The following is a 17,723-nucleotide window of genomic DNA, read 5'->3' on the forward strand; positions in this document are numbered from 1 at the left end:
CCGACGGTTTGGAAAATCTTACGGAAAAGACTAAAGCAGAAGCGTTTCTTAAACAGGGGATTGGAAAACCGATGGATCGGTCGTGGTGGAGATCATGATCAGCAATTCATGTCATGGCCTCCACGCTCTCCCGACTTAACCCCATGCGATTTCTTTCTGTGGGGTTATGTGAAAGATTCAGTGCTTAAACCTCCTCTACCAAGAAACGTGCCAAAACTGCGAGCTCGAATCAACGATGCTTTCGAACTCATTGATGGGGACATGCTGCGCCGAATGTGGGAGGAGCTTGATTATCGGCTTGATGTCTGCCGAATCACTAAATGGGGACCTATCGAACATTTGTGAATGCCTAAAAAAAACTTTTTGAGTTTTTGTATGTGTGTGTAAAGCATTGTGAAAATATCTCAAATAATAAAGTTATTGTAGAGCTGTGAAATCGCTTCAATCATTTGTAATAACCCTGTATTTTCGTTTATTTTGGTAGTACTGTCGTTTTACTTTGATGCCGCATGCTTTGTTTATTGCAATTTTCAAGCTGCTAGGTTAGTTTCGTTATCGCTGCCATGCAGTTAATCATGGCTGCTCCGCTGTCTATTTGCACCAAAGAAGAGCAACCGTTCTTTGTTTCGTTCTTGTGGTCGCAAGCCGTATCAGGGGCCGGAATTCATCGAAGACTCTCGATACAGTACGGGAACACTGTTTTCCCACAACATAACGTCTACGAAGGGATTGAAAAATTCCGAAATGGTCGCAGAAGTGTAACGCACGATGAAGGTGCCGGACGACCGTTTACTTCCACAAATGATGAAACCATTGAGCGTTCACGTTAAATGATTCTCTTAGACAGACGATTTACTATTGACAAAGTCGCACATCGTCTGCAAATTAGTGACGTTTCTGCCATCCATAACAGACTTGGGTTTCACAAAGTTTGCCCAAGTTAGGTCCCAAAACAACTCACACAGTTGCATAAACAAACGCGCTTGGGCATCTGCAAGAAACATTTGGATCGCTGTGGTAACGAAGGGGACTACTTCTTAAACACGATCATTACTGGCGAGGAGACATGGATCCATCATTACGAGCCAGAGACTAAACGGTAGAGTATGGAATGGAAACATCCAAATTCGCCATGCAAGAAGTAGTTCAAGACCCAACCGTCCGCAGGAAAACTGATGCTTACGGGTTTTTGTGACGCACAACGTCCAGTGCTGGAACGTTATGGGGAATGGTGCACAACAATAAACAGTGTACGTTACAGTAAGATGCTTACTGCCAGGCTAAAGACTGCAGTTCGAAGCAAACGCCGAGGATTGCTGTCAAAAGGTGTTGTGTTGTTGAACGATAATGCTCGTCCGCATACTGCTGCCCACACTGCTGAAACGCTCCAGAAACTCAAATTTCAAGTACTGGATCATCCTCCATATAGTCCCGATCTTGCCCATTCTGACTATCACTTGTTCAGTCCACTCAAACAGGCATTAAGGGACCGTCGATTTGCCTCGGACGAAGCAGTGAAAGAAGCGGTGCATTCCTGGCTCGCAACTCAACCGAGAACCTTCTTTATGAGGGCCTCAGGAAGCTTATACAACTATGGATCAAGTGCGATGAAACTCAAGAAGACTATGTTGAAAAATGGTGTTCATATAAGTTCCCTATTTGATTACAATAAAATTTTGTAACTTCTTTGCGGACAGTAATTGACTTACCCTCGTAGATAACTTTACCCAATCTTGAGAAAAAGGAGTCTTAAAAGACGGAGTGACAGGTAGTCTGACAACAAACGAGTAAAAAAATTTTGCCGTGTGGCATGGTCACAAATTAACAATTTTCAGATTTTCCTTTAATTGTACTGGGAATCCTTGCTTCTTGCCAAATTTCATGACTCTAGACTACTGGCCATTAAATTTGCTACACCAAGAAGAAATGCAGATGATAAACGGGAATTCACGGTCTCCGAGCTGATAGTCCATGCTGCTCCAAACGTCGTCGAGCTGTCGGTGCAGATGGTTGTTGTCTTGCAAACGTCCCCATCTGTTGACTCAGGGATCGAGACGTGGCTGCACGATCCGTTACAGCCCTGCGGATAAGATGCCTGTCATTTCGACTGCTATTGATACGAGGCCGTTGGAATCCAGCACGGCGCTCCGTATTACCCTCCTGAACCCACCGATTCCATATGCTGCTAACAGTCATTGGATCTCGACCAACGCGAGCAGCAATGTCGCGATACGATAAACCGCAATCGCGATAGGCTACAATCCGACCTTTATCAAGGTCGGAAACCTGATGGTACGCATTTCTCCTCCTTACCCGAGGCATCACAACAAAGTTTCATCAGGCACATTGTAGGTGTCACCACCGGCGCCAACCTTGTGTGAATGCTCTAAAAAGCTAATCATTTGCATATCACAGCGTCTTCTTCCTGTCGGTTAAATTTCGCGTCTGTAGCACGTCATCTTCGTGGTGTAGCAATTTTAATGGCCAATAGTGTACATTGAGTGGACTGGGTTCTCTGGTCCAAATGAACCGATCATTGACTGGAGATTGTTACGTTCGGTTCCTTAGAGACCACTTGCAGCCATTCATGGACTTCTTGTTCCCAATGTTGATGATGAGGTCCCATACACCGAGGAGTGTAGGGAACGATGCGGGAGACCCGCACCGCCGTACTAGGCAAGGTCCTAGCGGAGGTGGTTTGTCATTGCCTACCTCCGACCGTAATGGGGATGAATGATGATGATGATGACAACACAACACCTAGTCATCTCCAGGCAGGGGAAAATCAATGACCCCGCCGGGAATCGAACCCGGGACCCCGTCCGCAGGAAGGGAGAGCACTACTGCAAGACCACGAGCTGCGGACTCTTGTTTCTAAACAACGACGGAATTTTTATGGATGACAATGCGTCGTATCACGTGGTCGTAATTGTTCGCGATTGGTTTGAAGATCATTCTGGCCACCCAGATCGCCCTAAATGACAGGTCAGTTCGTGCACAAAATCCTTATCTGCCAACACCTTCGCAACTATGGACGGCTATAGAGGCAGCGTGGCTCAATATTTCTGCGGTGGACTTCCCACAACTTGTTGAGTATATGTCACGTCGACGTGCTGCATTACACAGTGCAACGGGGGGTCCAACACACCATTAGGAGGTATCCCATGCCTTCTATCATCCCAGTGTACATAAATGATTCAATTACGAGAACTTAAATGGTAACGATCACATGGAAAATTTTGTGTGGAAGGTGAACCAAAGACGGCGTTTTATTGGCAGTACATTATAAGATGGATCATGTCTAGTACGGACAGTGTCTACACTATACTGGGCGTACATGAAGTCCGGGGACATTTTCAATTATTTATTGCACAAGAGCCAAACATTGTACAGATATCATACATATTTCATTTTGCAGAGAAAGCCTGAAAGTTTTTTTTCGTGTATTCCGCCACTGCGTAGTTTGGTAATTTGCTGATAGTCAGCGCTAATAGCAGACATGGCGAGTTCAGGTACGGATCTAGCTTTCCGTGTGTTGATGTTACACAAACACACTAGATCTCACTCCGTGTGACTTTCTTCTGTGGGACCACATTAAAGATATGGTGTATGTATCGCCCTACCTCGTGATATAATAGAGCTCCGGGACCGAATACGGGAAGCGACTGCCACAGTCGACGATGCCATGCTGAGACGGGTATGGCAAGAATTCTATTACCGTATTGACATCTGCTGACTCACTTATGGTTCGCATTTCGAACGTTTGAAGGAAAAAAAAACTTTCATAGCTTCTCTTCAAAATGTATGATATCTCTACAAAGTTTAGCTCCTGTACAATAAATAATTAAAAGTGTTCTCGAACTTTAGGTACACCCTGTCCTTGTCCTTCTTCTTCTGAAGTAATGCTGCGCGGTGTGGGATCCTTGACACGTAAGTGCAAAGGAGGGCATCAAAAATATTAGCAGAAGGACAACTTGTCTGTATTATCGCAAAATAAGGGAAAGAGTATCACGGCTATAATACTCGAGTTGGTGAGGCAGTAGTTAAAACAAAGGCGGTTTTCGTTGCGGCAAATTTTTTTACATAATTTCTATCACCAACTTCCTCCTCCGAAAACGAAATTATTTTGTTGATGCTCACATACACTGGGAGAAACGATCATCGTAATAAACTAGGAGAATTCACAGCTCGAACGGAAATATTTAAGTGTTCGTTTATCCTGCTCGCTGTACGAGGGTGAAGCAGTCGACACAGAACAGACAGTATACAGAAAGGAAAGCAGAAGGCGGCTGCTTTGATTTTTATAAAGTCAAGTATAGCCCTCGAAGCAATATTGAAACCGAGTAAACGTTGAACCACAACTGCTTACGACTACGACTCCAAATGGTCATTCTTACGAATCTGATGTAATCTAACCAACTAAAACATTTACTAAAGGAAACGTTAATGCAACAAGTTGTGATAAAACTGTAGTTAAAAACTTACCATATGTGCTTTTAAATTCATTGCTTTTCATATGCGCAAGCTGTGAACTGCCACTGCTTTTAGCTTCAGATGACAATGAAGCTACTTTTTTCACTGTCTGTATTAGTTTCATTCATGTTTTCAACATGATAGAACTCGTGGGTGTTACTTTCAATGAAGACAGTAGGCTGCATTGAAATTTAATTCATAGAAATGTTTCGAATTGAGCCCAGTCCTAGAAATTCAGTCTAGCGTATCATGTAGGCCTAATATGAATCATATTCGTGTAATAAATGATGACTGATAAGTGTCGTATCATGTAGGCCTAATATGAATCATATTCGTTTAATAAATGATGACTGATAAGTGTCGCAAAGAAAGTTTTGTCCTCAATATGAGATGTCTTACAACTTTTCCATTCTGTAACTGTCGGTGCGGAATGTCTTTCCTTCTTTTGCACTTTCTTAGAGCACTATTGTATTGTATTCTATTTTAACTGGGGACCTAGGAACGACGGAGAGGCTCCGTCCCCGCTGCAGCCGCAGTGGTCCACAACCCCACGACGATTGCCGCAGTCCATTTCACCCCTCCGCCGCCCCACACCGAACCCAGGGTTATTGTGCGGTTCGGCCCCCGGTGGACGCCCCAGGAGGCGTCTCACACCAGACGAGTGTAACCCCTATGTTTGTGCGGTAGAGTAATGGTGGTGTACGCCTACGTGGAGAACTTGTTGGCGCAGCAATCGCCTACATAGTGTAACTGAGGCGGAATAAGGGGAACCAGCCCGCATTCGCCTAGGCAGATGGAAAACCGCCTAAAAACCATCCACAGACTGGCCGGTTCACCGGACCTCAACACAAATCCGCCGGGCGGATTCGTGTCAGGGAACAGGCGCTCCTTACCCCCCGGAAAGCCGCGCGTTAGACCGCACAGCCAACCGGGCGGGCTCTTCTTACAGCACTGAGTACAACAATAAATCGTGATCACTAATCTAAGAAACGTGCGCCTACTTGCATGAACTGTCGACTACAGAACCGCAGGCTACTTGCACGTGGCACCATCAGACAGCGCGCTCAAATAAAATAATGCAACTTCAGTTTACTCCATACTGTAGTGACGTGTGTATTTCCTTCCTACTTTAACTACAATGTCGATATGTCAGCTACATTTACTACACAGCAGCATATCACCTGAAGTGAACCAAACGTAAAGGAGCCAGTGACCACGTTTTTCACTGCAAAACCTTCAAATTTTATACTATAGAGTTCTCAACATCGAATAAATAGGCACTTCATCATCGAGCTGTGATATAAAACTATAAGATACCAAACATATAAATTTTGTGATGCACTTGGTTTTCTCAGAATCGAATGAGAGGTACTGTATACAGTAGCGAAGAAAATGCGCATATACGCAACAAGTAGATTTAATTTTTTTTAAAAGGACAGGAAAACCTCTATCGAAAAAGTAACTCAGGGAGTTGATGTAGCTATGTTTCATTTACATACAGTACGCTTCACCATTTAATAAGCTTGCATTGTTTGCAACAAGAAAATCAGAAAACCGGAAACCGCCTGGCAGATTGAAATTGTTGCCGTGCCGAGACTCCAAATCGAGACCATTACCTTCCGTGGGCAGCTGCTCACCGACTCCTTTTTTATCTCATTTTTTCTATACTGTTCGTTGAATTTATTAGTGGAGGACATACGATGACACCCCTTCAGGTTGTTCTTTGATCCGTTCACTCAGTTTTTTATTACAGAAGGTAACTAAATCCTCTGACCGAACAGGCTGAGCTACCACGCCGGCCCTGTGGTGTCACCGCCAGACACCACACTTGCTAGGTGGTTGCCTTTAAATCGGCCGCGGTCCGTTAGTATACGTCGGACCCGCGTGTCGCCACTGTCAGTGATTGCAGACCGAGCGCCGCCACACGGCAGGTCTAGAGAGACTTCCTAGCACTCGCCCCAGTTGTACAGCCGACTTTGCTAGCGATGGTTCACTGACAAATTACGCTCTCATTTGCCGAGGCGATAGTTAGCATAGCCTTCAGCTACGTCATTTGCTACGACCTAGCAAGGCGCCATTATCATTTGCTATTTATCTTGTGATGCATGTACCGTCAGACCGATGTTCACCAATTATGGATTAAAGTTAACTATTCCAGAAGATACTTACTTTTTTTGCTAGTCTCTATTCCTTTAACTGTTCCAGACCTCACGCCAGCCTGCGTGAGCTTAAACGCGTGCCTTTCGGCATCCTCTCATAGTGGCTTGGCTGTCTTGCCAAGTCACAACAGGCCCGATTAGGCTACACAAGCACAACTGACAGCCCGTCCTCACAGCATCAATTCTGGCAGTACCTCATCTCCTACCTCATTCTGGAATCAGAAAGCTTATTTTTCTCTCATGGTGCTATGAGTCGCTTAGTGGGACTCATGACTCTCCTTTGTGGTCTTTTATTTTACTACTGCTGTTTATATACAGCATTTCTAATTTCAGCAGTACATCAAACACCTGTTTACGTGTAGGCAAGCAAGTAACTAAAATGCAAAATTAATAAAATAAACAATATCTATCCGTTCCCCCTTGGATTCAGACACAACCGTTTATTCGGTTTCAATATGGCAGACTACGCACATGTGCGCTAAATTTTGGCGCGTGTATTGCAGCCAAGTTTTCATTCTGTATACTCTCTGTTATGTGCCGTGGAGCTGTAACCCTGTACGAAGTAAATGAAGACTGGTATATCTACAGGAGTTGTGGATTTGAAAATCTACTGACAGATGCTCGCTTTTACTGCCAAAGAAACGAAAGATGGTTAGATTTGATCTCGTATTCGCCGATTTCTGTTACTCGGGGAAGATGTTTTATTATTCTGTTTCAAATAAGCAGAAAAAAACTGCAGTAGCCAAAGTTCTATATGCAAATTGCTGTTTGTGTATTCTGCCTGTTTCTCGTTTATTACCGACCAGGCGCAAAGCACCTCTACGAAACGTTTGCAGAAGCCATTTGCATTACCATACAGCGCTAGAACTGAATGTGCAAAGAACTGCGACTGGAATTTATTTCGTAGTGACGATGCCCTGCTCTGGACTCAATAGAAAATAACAATTAACTAGTTTTCCACTAAACAGCGCATTCAACTGCTGGCTTCGTGCAAGCGCTCTTCCAAAGATGGACTACTGACTCCGCCGTTCATTTGTTCCTCACCGCTCACGGTCTGACCGAAGATACATGGCAAGCCAATTTGTTCAGTAGCCCACAGGTTCCACGGCGAACTTCTGGCAGCGCAGTAAACGGTAGAACGAGGCAAAAAATGGGAGGGATGAAAAAAAAAGGAAGAACAACAGAGTGGAGAGAAAGAACGGTGGAAAAAAAAATGAGAACTGCCCGTTCATCATTCGCTGGGGTCGGTATATTTTAATTACAGCCAACCATCAATCGCTGGCGGTATAATTAATTGGCAGTGAATGCGGAAATTAGTTTTGCAGCGTAAATCTGGCGCGGCGAGATCGCAGCGCCGCGCAGCGGCGTGACGCGGAACCCGCGGGCTGGATCGCACGAGAGTGGGAGGGGGAGGGGAGGCGTGGTTGTGGTTTTCAATTGAGCTGGTCACCCACCGCGGTTTGGCGCTCTGTCTGTGCCCGCGCGCGATCCTCCGCTCTCTCTATTAGGCCGCGCGCCGGCCGGCACATCAAAGGCGCCCACCGAATGGCGCGAGCGGCGTCTGCCCAAATGAGTGCCCTTTCAGCAGAGGCCGGGCGAAAATTTGTAGCGGCTTGTCGACATGTGAGCAATTACTGCTGCCTCGGCGGGTCCGAACATCGCAAACAGTGCGGGCGAGAGTGTTCGGGGGGAGGGGGGGGGGGCGTCTGACAGACCGCATCAAAGCTAGGGAGATGGCCGAAGTAGCTGTTTACGAAACCAGAAAGCTAACTACGAACGAATCCTAAGCTGGCGAGACACACGAATCAGAACTGCGTACGTTGCCGAATCACTCAACAGGTCGTCACTGTTATCACAGTTTTGTTTTCGGCATTCGGTACTAGCAGTAGAACTCACACCTGTTGGTCGCATTCGTTTCCAATAATGGCGACTCATCCTAACCACGAGCACAGACAAAGTCACTATTACAGATATGTACCATTAGTGAGTGGGAAAATAGCCCAGGAATGGAAGATGGAAGTGGCGGAAATAAGGATGCTGAGGTGAATGTGTGGAGGAGGAGGAGGAGATTAGTGTTTAACGGCCCGTCGACAACGAGGTCATTAGAGACGGAGCGCAAGCTCGGGTTAGGGAAGGACAGGGAAGGAAATCGGCCGTGTCCTTTCAAAGGAACCATCCCGGCATTTGCCTGAAAGGATTTAGGGAAATCACGGAAAACCTAAATCTGGATGGCCGGAGACGGGATTGAACTGTCGTCCTCCCGAATGCGAGTCCAGTGTGCTAACCACTGCACCACCTCACTCGGTACGAATGTGTGGGGTAACAAGGAAGGACAGAATTAGAAATGAATTGTTAGAGGAACTGTGAAAGTGGGACCCATGGGGAAAATGATACAAGAGAGCAGACTAAGGTGGTACAGACACTTACAGAGAAAAGGGGAAGAGTATATCGGAAACAAAGATATAAAGATTGAAGGAGCGAGAAGGAGAGGAAGACCGAAGAGGAGGTGGAAGATATCCGGGGACTTAAGGGAGAAAGGATGGAAGAAGGAAGAGGCAATGGATACAGAACTACGGAGGAGCAGGATCCAGAAGAGCAACGCCGACCGTACGTGACGTGAGACAAGTTGACGATAAAGAAGAAGAAGAAGAACAAGAAGTGAGTGGGAAGATACGGAGCAATAATATACTTCGTGATATTAAACAGAAGGACCCAGAATGGGAGTTGGAAACGAAATGAAAATCCACGAATTGAGAGGGTAAGTAATGTTATTTCAGTCATTACAAAATTGAGTGAAAATTAACAAATAACTTGACAGTGTAAGCCCACTTCACAGTATGACGTCCCACCGCCTCTGGCTTGGATGGATGCATTAAACCGGTTGGGAATGGTCTCACTTAAAAGCGATGTATCCTTTCCTGACGGAAGCTCGCTCACAGCTGTTGCAACTGATCATTGGTGTACTGGAAACAGGCACACGAGCTGGTACCACACGTAATCTATCGACGACAGATGTGGGGAATACCTCAATATCCCGCGGACAGTTAATAGAGACACGTGCGACGAGCGGTTGAGCATTGTCCTATTGAAAAACGGTACCGCAATACGACGACATCCCACACAAGAACCCATGATGTCCGTAACGGACAGCTGTACGGTCACAGTTCTCTCAGCCGCTACCTGCTGTGAGCTGAAGTCATATCTGCTGGCCTCCCGTACCATGATGCCAGGAGTGACACCTTTGTGCAGCTGCAAAACACTGAACGACTGCGACCTCTCCCAAGGTCGTTGTCATAGTAAGAAGGTCATAAGGGAAAGTGTACATTTGCGATTCATAGCTGACCACAATGCGACAACATTCGTCTGCAGTCCCTACTTCTCGCTCCCGGCAACATTCCAGACGCGGCTGTTAATACCGTGGAATTAACGACAGCCTACGCATTGAACGGTAACTCCATAGCCCAGCTACTTGGGTCTCCAATTAACGGCGTAGGATGTCACATAGTGTTACAGGGAATCCATTACTTGTTCTCGGATAGCAGGTGTGGATGTGAAGGGGTAAAAACGTGAATAGTGTGCAATAAGGCGATCCTCAATTGTTTTGGTAAAATGTAATCGACCAAAAACTTGATAGAGAGTGTCTGTCTTCATGTTTCGATGCATTCCAACATCGAGCCACTGTCACATCCGAACGCCCCACAAATCTGTACCAGCTCGCCAAATGGAGACCCACAATGAGGCCCCTTTTAGAACTCTGTCAAAAGCTGATAACGCTGTCTCAAACAAGTACTCGGTGCCTCTGTATGCTTCACAGCGATCACTCAATATCTGACGCTGTTCGCGGGCCTTATGTACACTATCATATCTCGTAACTACACTAATCACGAACAATTCTATAATTATTTACATACTTTCTATGTACTTCCACAAAATTACATTGACATCCGATCAAGTCTTCTGCGTGCTTCACGTTTTTCCTCAGGTAGTGTAGTTCACATCCGGATTCAGGAATTTATTATTAAATAATAGTCAACATGATTTCAGCACTTCCTTTCATATACGAAAGCCTATTACCAGCGTAAATCGTATTATGCGTAAATTACTCGAGATATTATTTTGTTTCTCCCCTTGTTGTATCCAGGCACGCTGAGAGCCAGTTCTGGGCCCTTGGCAGGATGGATGACTGGGCCCCTATCTCCAAATATACCACTCCAATTTTACTGTAATTTTAAAGGTTCGATATCATTTAATCATAGCGTAATTCAGATACCGTAATAATATAAATACACAAAACATACTCATTGGAATGAAATACAGAAAAAATATAATTTCGTATTAAGCAGCAAACATATGTTCAAGAATACAGCTTGCACTATGGTACTTTACGTTGCACGACACATTATCGGTGGAATCTGAGCGAAGTAAAAGTTTTTTATACTGAAAGATGTCAAACCAGACATCTCGATAGTGTACATACTTGTATTGTCGAGCCCTCATACGAATAGTTTTTATGATACGTTTCGTACACTGTTCTGTTACAATCAAAATCATTTGGAATGTAGTAAAATAGAAAACAAAAGACAGTCGCAAACCGGGCCTCCAATTTCCCTCTCCGGACTTCAAAGCACTACCACACCAGTTGGATGTATCATGAATGTGTGGGCAAGGGTTAATATTATACAGTTAAAAATACAAGTACTACGACGCTTTCACGGAATAAGTAGTTCTGAAGACAGTTATCAGAACCCAAGATCATCCCAGCTATGGAGCTGGATGATAGCTCGAAAACGGCGTAAAGTAGACACCAAGAGAGGAAATTGATGCGACCAATGAAGTTCCAAATTCGGCTTCCATTGTTACTCAAGAACGAATATGAATCTGCCTATTACATCTTCAACTGTGTCTTGCGAGTCTTTCGTTCAGCCAATGTTTGACTCACGTCATCAAATTCTAGTTACCTTGCCAAATTAGGTTTAGTTGCCAAGGTCCGCAAATTTTTGAGACATTGTTGATGCACTGTTAATCTGAGACAATTTTTAAACGAGTCAGAGTGGTCAATGATCTTTCTGCTTCATCTACAGTCACTGGAAGAGTGTAAAAGATGCGCAAAGCTAAACACATTCGGAAATAGGGTTAAAATTTCGTGTATCTTGTCAAAAGGTCTGATGATTCCAAGGTATGTCTTCAAAGACTGAAGTATGAGTTTCTTTCAAATATTTAATTTCACCTTCAAAATTTGTTCTGACATCATTATAATGTTGACTGATAAATAACTTGCATGCCTCAGCGGCCTGAGGTCGGTCATCTTTAAATATTTCTATAAAGACCCAAATGTGTCATCTAAAAATCTTCACTACTTCATAGCGGTTTTCAAATTACACCAGAGTGTTAATAAAAACATAAAAACATTTACGATGAATAAACCTTCTGAATACACATTGTGACACTGCGGCGTGTTTCAAACCTTTCTCCTTACATTTTATCCTATTTCCAACCTAAAATTGCATTTAAAAGCCTCTCACTTCAAAATGGTTCAAATGGCTCTGAGCACTATGGGACTTAACATCTGAGGTCATCAGTCCCCTAGATTTAGAACTACTTAATCGTAACTAACGTAAGGACATCACACACATCCATGCCCGAGGCAGGATTCGAACCTGCGACCGTAGCAGGAGCGTGGTTCCAGACTGAAGCGCCTAGAACCGCTCGACCACAACGGCCGGCCGGCCCTCTCATTTCATTTAATTCCCTATTCGCTTTTTATTTGTCGACTTATCAACAGTTGCGCATTGATTACATGATTGGTCAAGGCATAGCTTTTAGAAGCGTAAATAACTCGTCTCTCTCTAAATAACTAACATTTTATTCTGGTAGTAGCTTTCCCTTTAATACATCTGGTCTGGATCATGGGAACTCCTCTTCGCTGGAGACAGAAACAGGTGAAGCGTTCCACACGCTCTTGAGGAAAATTACAGCTTTTCACGATAGTAGACCACACAATCAAGCCTTTCAAGGATTATCCCGCAGGTACTTCGAACAATGGTAGTTGGAATGGTCGACTGGCTTGCTCTATAACAAAATGGGAAACAGTGATGGAAGGAGTGAGAACTCCTTTTGCTAGCGAAGTTTCGGTGTGGTGCTCAGCTGTCCACTTGCCGTTATCCCGTTGTGCTTTGGCCTCCAGTTTTTTCCAGAAACCAAATATATGGTCGCACGTGCGCTTGCAAATTTTTCAGTCACTGCCCTTTCTGTGGGAACTCTCTGCGTATGTCTAAAAATTCTACAGAACTTCCGACAAGTAAGTCACGTCGTGGGAATGGGACGACACACAGTTCCTGTTTCCGTGAACAGGACTCTTATTGGCGGATACATTTCTTACGTGACGTTGAGAGCTAGTGAAAGGACTTTCAGATGGCTCATTGGAGAAGCACTTAGACCCTTTCTGGGACGAGCTTGAGGGAGCGCGCCGGGTGCCTTTCCAAGATCTGGAAGAAGGCCATCAAACTTTGGAGAAGCATCCAAGTTTTGAGTCTCAATATGATTCTGATTCTCACTCTCTTTCTGTTTCAGATTCCGCACTTGTCAGCGTTTTTCTTGGATTCGGCCTTCTGCGCAGTTGTCCGAACTTATACTTCGAACATATTGACATCCGCGATCGGTAATTAGGAAGATAATGAAATTCACTACTCGCAATCACATCATATCAGCCCGGGCCAGCAACAGCACGCCACTACAGAAGCCAAACAAATGGCACACACCATTGATGAAATGGAAAATCGGCATTTAATTCGTTTCCTGCTGGAGTGGAAATGCTGCATTTGTGTTAGATCATATCCGACGGCTAAATGAAACATCTGGATTAGGTTACAACAGTTGAAACATTTCCGGTGCACGTGACGACTTCACTAGGTTTACCCGTATAAAAGGACCTTTAGACCTGTTGGGTGACCTACAAACTAAATCATCAAGCATTCCTTCCTGAACACAAGTACAGTAGCGTAACCATACGTGATTCGCATTAGAGCACTGAATTATGTGGCAAATCTGGTTATCCGTTTCTCACTCTACATATGGTGTGGAAGGATGGGGCCAGCAGTGTTCTCGCTTGCCAACATGCGGGCGCGCACTCGCCGAGTGTTGGACAGCAAGTAAGTGGCACTGCTACGCGATTAAGGAAGCAAGTACTTCATCTTAACGCAGCGGGAGAAATGGGCCCGTAAAGCCGCCGATTTCACATGTTTTCTATGGAAAAAGTGTAGGCAGTAGGCTTGGGATTCACCAAGTATTGCCACAACGGCTGAACATGATTATCTGTAACAAAAATTAAAGTTATTATCATATATGTTCATCAATGGAACTGTAGATTTGTGTGAATGAACAGATAATGTAACAAATCTCGCACTCTGTCTGCATCTATGGTTGCCATGTCCAGGTTTAGCTGTACATAGGAATAGATGCAATGGGGAATAAGGAGATATACCATACGTGTATATAGATGTACCAAGCAGTGCTGTTATTATCTCTGTGTCCTATGTTCCTCATCATAGGCGGAACGAGTCAAACACATAACGTCACAACTACGCTACGGCAGAGCGAGCGAGGCAATGTAGAATGTGCCGACCACGAGATTGCAAACCACCCTGCTCTTGATAATGCGGGTTCAAATGAGACGTTAATACGTAACTTTGGATTATATTTATATTTTAATTGAAATAGCCGAAGTCATTGAATAACTTTTCGTTTTCCGCCCCAGAGGAATAGGTAAATTGTTTACTATGTTTAATGAAGAAGGGACTTTTGTTTATTTTGACGGAAATTTGTCTTGGGTAGAAGACTGACCAAGTATGAAGGCTGAGCACTTGGTTGCTGACATAACAGTAAAATTGTGAGGCTGTTTACTGATTTGGTTTTAGCTTAAGCACGTTTAAGGCTGATCTTAAATTACTATTGAAATTATCTAGTCTGGCTTTCAGGACAAAATGTTCGGCTAATATAACGCCGACTTCGGCTTTTACGTGTCTGGGCCTTGCAAACCTATCAGCATCTGAAGTCGCACTGAAAATGTGACACAGAGAAAATGGAAAACATATAAAATGATGAACGTGAAAACTGATTATAATCGCCAACTTTGTTTATAATTAACAGAAAAACTTCAATCCGGCTACACAGTAGGCACTCGTGGCTAAACCGAGTAAATGAACTAATATAAAGGAAGGAAGCTTGGGTTTAACGTCCCTTCGACATCGAAATAATTAGAAACGGACCACAAGCTCGGATTGTGTCAACGATGGGGAAGGAAGTCGGCCTTCCAAATCCCGGTATTTGCCCGGAGCAGTTTAAGGAAATCACAGGAAACCTAATCTCGATGGTCGGACGCCGGTTTGAAACGTCGTCCTCCCGAATAAGAGTCCTGTGTGCTAATCGCTGTGCCACCTCGCTCGGTGAATTAACAAGACTCGTTATCCATACGCGTTAGTAAAAACGTTTTTACGAACGTGTGTGTTCTACATGTTTTCCTAAACCCGCTGGATCGATTTCCTTAGTGAGGGAACAATCGCTGTGGGGGAGTAATGACCACCTACCTATCTTCATCCAGGGGATATAACGTCCTAAACAATGATGTGCGCGAAAAATTGCCGCATCATTCACAACGATTAAATTAATTACTTCTTTGCTAATAGCTCTGTTCGCAATAAATTTCGATGAAAGTATCCACATATGCCGCTAAACGCACCCACACAATTTTGTCATGCTACGACACATGGATCAGGAAAAATGACGTCATAAACACTCATACGCGGGAGCAACTGCGGCATAGTGCATGACGTTTAAATTTATTACTTCTTTGCTAAAAACTCTATTCGCAATACATTTGGCACTCAAAATGGCTCTGAGCACTATGGGACTTAACAGCTATGGTCATCAGTCCCCTAGAACTTAGAACTACTTAAACCTAACTAACCTAAGGACATCACACAACACCCAGTCATCACGAGGCAGAGACAATCCCTGACCCCGCCGGGAATCGAACCCGGGAACCCGGGCGTGGGAAGCGAGAACGCTACCGCACGACCACGAGCAGTTGGCACTCAGAATCCACATATGTCGCTGAGTGTACCTACAAAATTTTACCATTTTATGGCCCACAGATAAGGAGAGACGACATTATGACCACGGAAGTGTGTGAAGAACTGCCGCATTATGCATCAGTTTAAATTTATTACTCCTTTGCTACTAACTGTAGTCGCAACATATTTCACAGACAATATCTACAGATGTCACTGAATGTACCTATTCAAATATAGCATTGTACGACACATAGTTGAAGTGGTATGACGTCATAAACGATGAAATGCGTGAAAAATGCCGCCTCTTCATGAAGTTGCAATACATTTATTCTTTACTACTAAGACTCTCCCACGGTCGATTCAGCTTCAGAAATTCCCTGACACCTAGTAGCTCTTTTGAGAGCTTTCAACTGCGAAGTGCGAGGCCTGTAAGGGAAAACAATAGCTGTCTATAGAAATTTGAAGTGGTGTTCCCACAAAGACATTTACAAAATCGAGTTGCAGACACGCGCAGCGTCTGTGCCCAGCTGGCTGGACATGTAAGTAGAAACATTATTTAAAATCAAGTTCTGAGGTAAATAAATATTACAGAGAATTTGTATTTTACATACTGTGTTCCCTAATCTGGATACTGTACTTATACATACATACATTATGCATATTTCTTTGTTCGACTGTTTTGTAATTTCAAAGGTGTGTTTTTCCAATGCATGGAATGAAATTTTTTTCGTTATAAGACTACAAAGTTAATTTTTTGTTTTCGTTTCGAACAGAAAATTGGCAAAATGAATACCTGGGCAATGCTGAATTTATCAGCTAGTGGTCGACAATGGTAAGTGCACTAACCAAAAAGAGGAAGGAATCACAATTGGTATGAGAAGCACATTGTATATGCAAACATCGCAAATTTGCTGCCTGTGTGCAAGTATATGAATACGTTGTGTCTTTTCCTTCGGACATGTGTGAAAAAATCGACACCACGCATACATACAATTGATTCGCCTCAATGTGCAATGAATCCATCACCCTCAATGCGAAAGCACAAGTATGTTCGACCCCCTGTGGGAATCTCAAAGTAGTGAGCATGGAGGTCAGGGACAGGGACTGTGAATAGGTGATGGCAGGCGGGAATGCGGCTCGGTCTAAATGCGTGCTGAGATAACTTGCGCAGTGGCAATAAACAATAAGTTAACGCGACTGCCTTGTAAGCAGGAGATCCCGAGTTCGAATTCCGGTCTGGTACACATTTTCACTCGTCATCGCTGATTCTACATCTAGTCCCTTTGCTGCTGACATCAATAGTTCCTTATCTTTCCTTTTCTTTCTCGCCCCTCCAACTTCAATTTACATAACATGTGCAAGTGAGCGCAAGCACATGACATCTGCAAAGTGTCCATGGAAAGTGCTTCCTCACTTGGCTGTGCAATTTGGCGCGTCAGCATCGGTCATCATCTTCAAGCTCTGTGAAGCTGCACGAAATTCATTTGCACTCTCTCTTGCACACCACAGCAGCGTGCAGACCACTAGGATGGCCTATTACGCATCACTTGGCATGGTAGGAAAAAACAAAAGTATGCGTAGGATGAAGTGGCCGATGCGCAGTGACCAATTTTCGTCCATTGCGCTGGGCGAGTTCATTCGCTTGTTGTAGAAGGGGAGGCCGATGGTGTCTGCCACCTTTCGGCCGGTCGGCGAACACAGAATCGAGGCACGCACCCTAGAATCCTTCCTTCTTAAACGATTTTATAGAAAGCAGGTTCATGATGATGTGAACATCATTTTGTTAGTAGTCATAGTTATTGTGATATTTAGATCAAAGTAAGACACAGCGAGAAATTAGAAAAATTTTTCAGTGAAACATGGGGTCGCTATGATTTTGCCTTTGATGCATATTGTATAACAAGATGCTGCATATCAGTTTTAGCTACGATATCTAATTCTTGTTTAGACTTGGATGGGCGTCTCCATCTGTCACAAGTATCGAGGAAACTGAGCTGTTGTAGCACACTCATTTTGCGATCGC

The sequence above is a fragment of the Schistocerca piceifrons genome, chromosome 2, assembly GCF_021461385.2.
Source record: "Schistocerca piceifrons isolate TAMUIC-IGC-003096 chromosome 2, iqSchPice1.1, whole genome shotgun sequence".
Lineage (NCBI taxonomy): Eukaryota > Metazoa > Arthropoda > Insecta > Orthoptera > Acrididae > Schistocerca > Schistocerca piceifrons.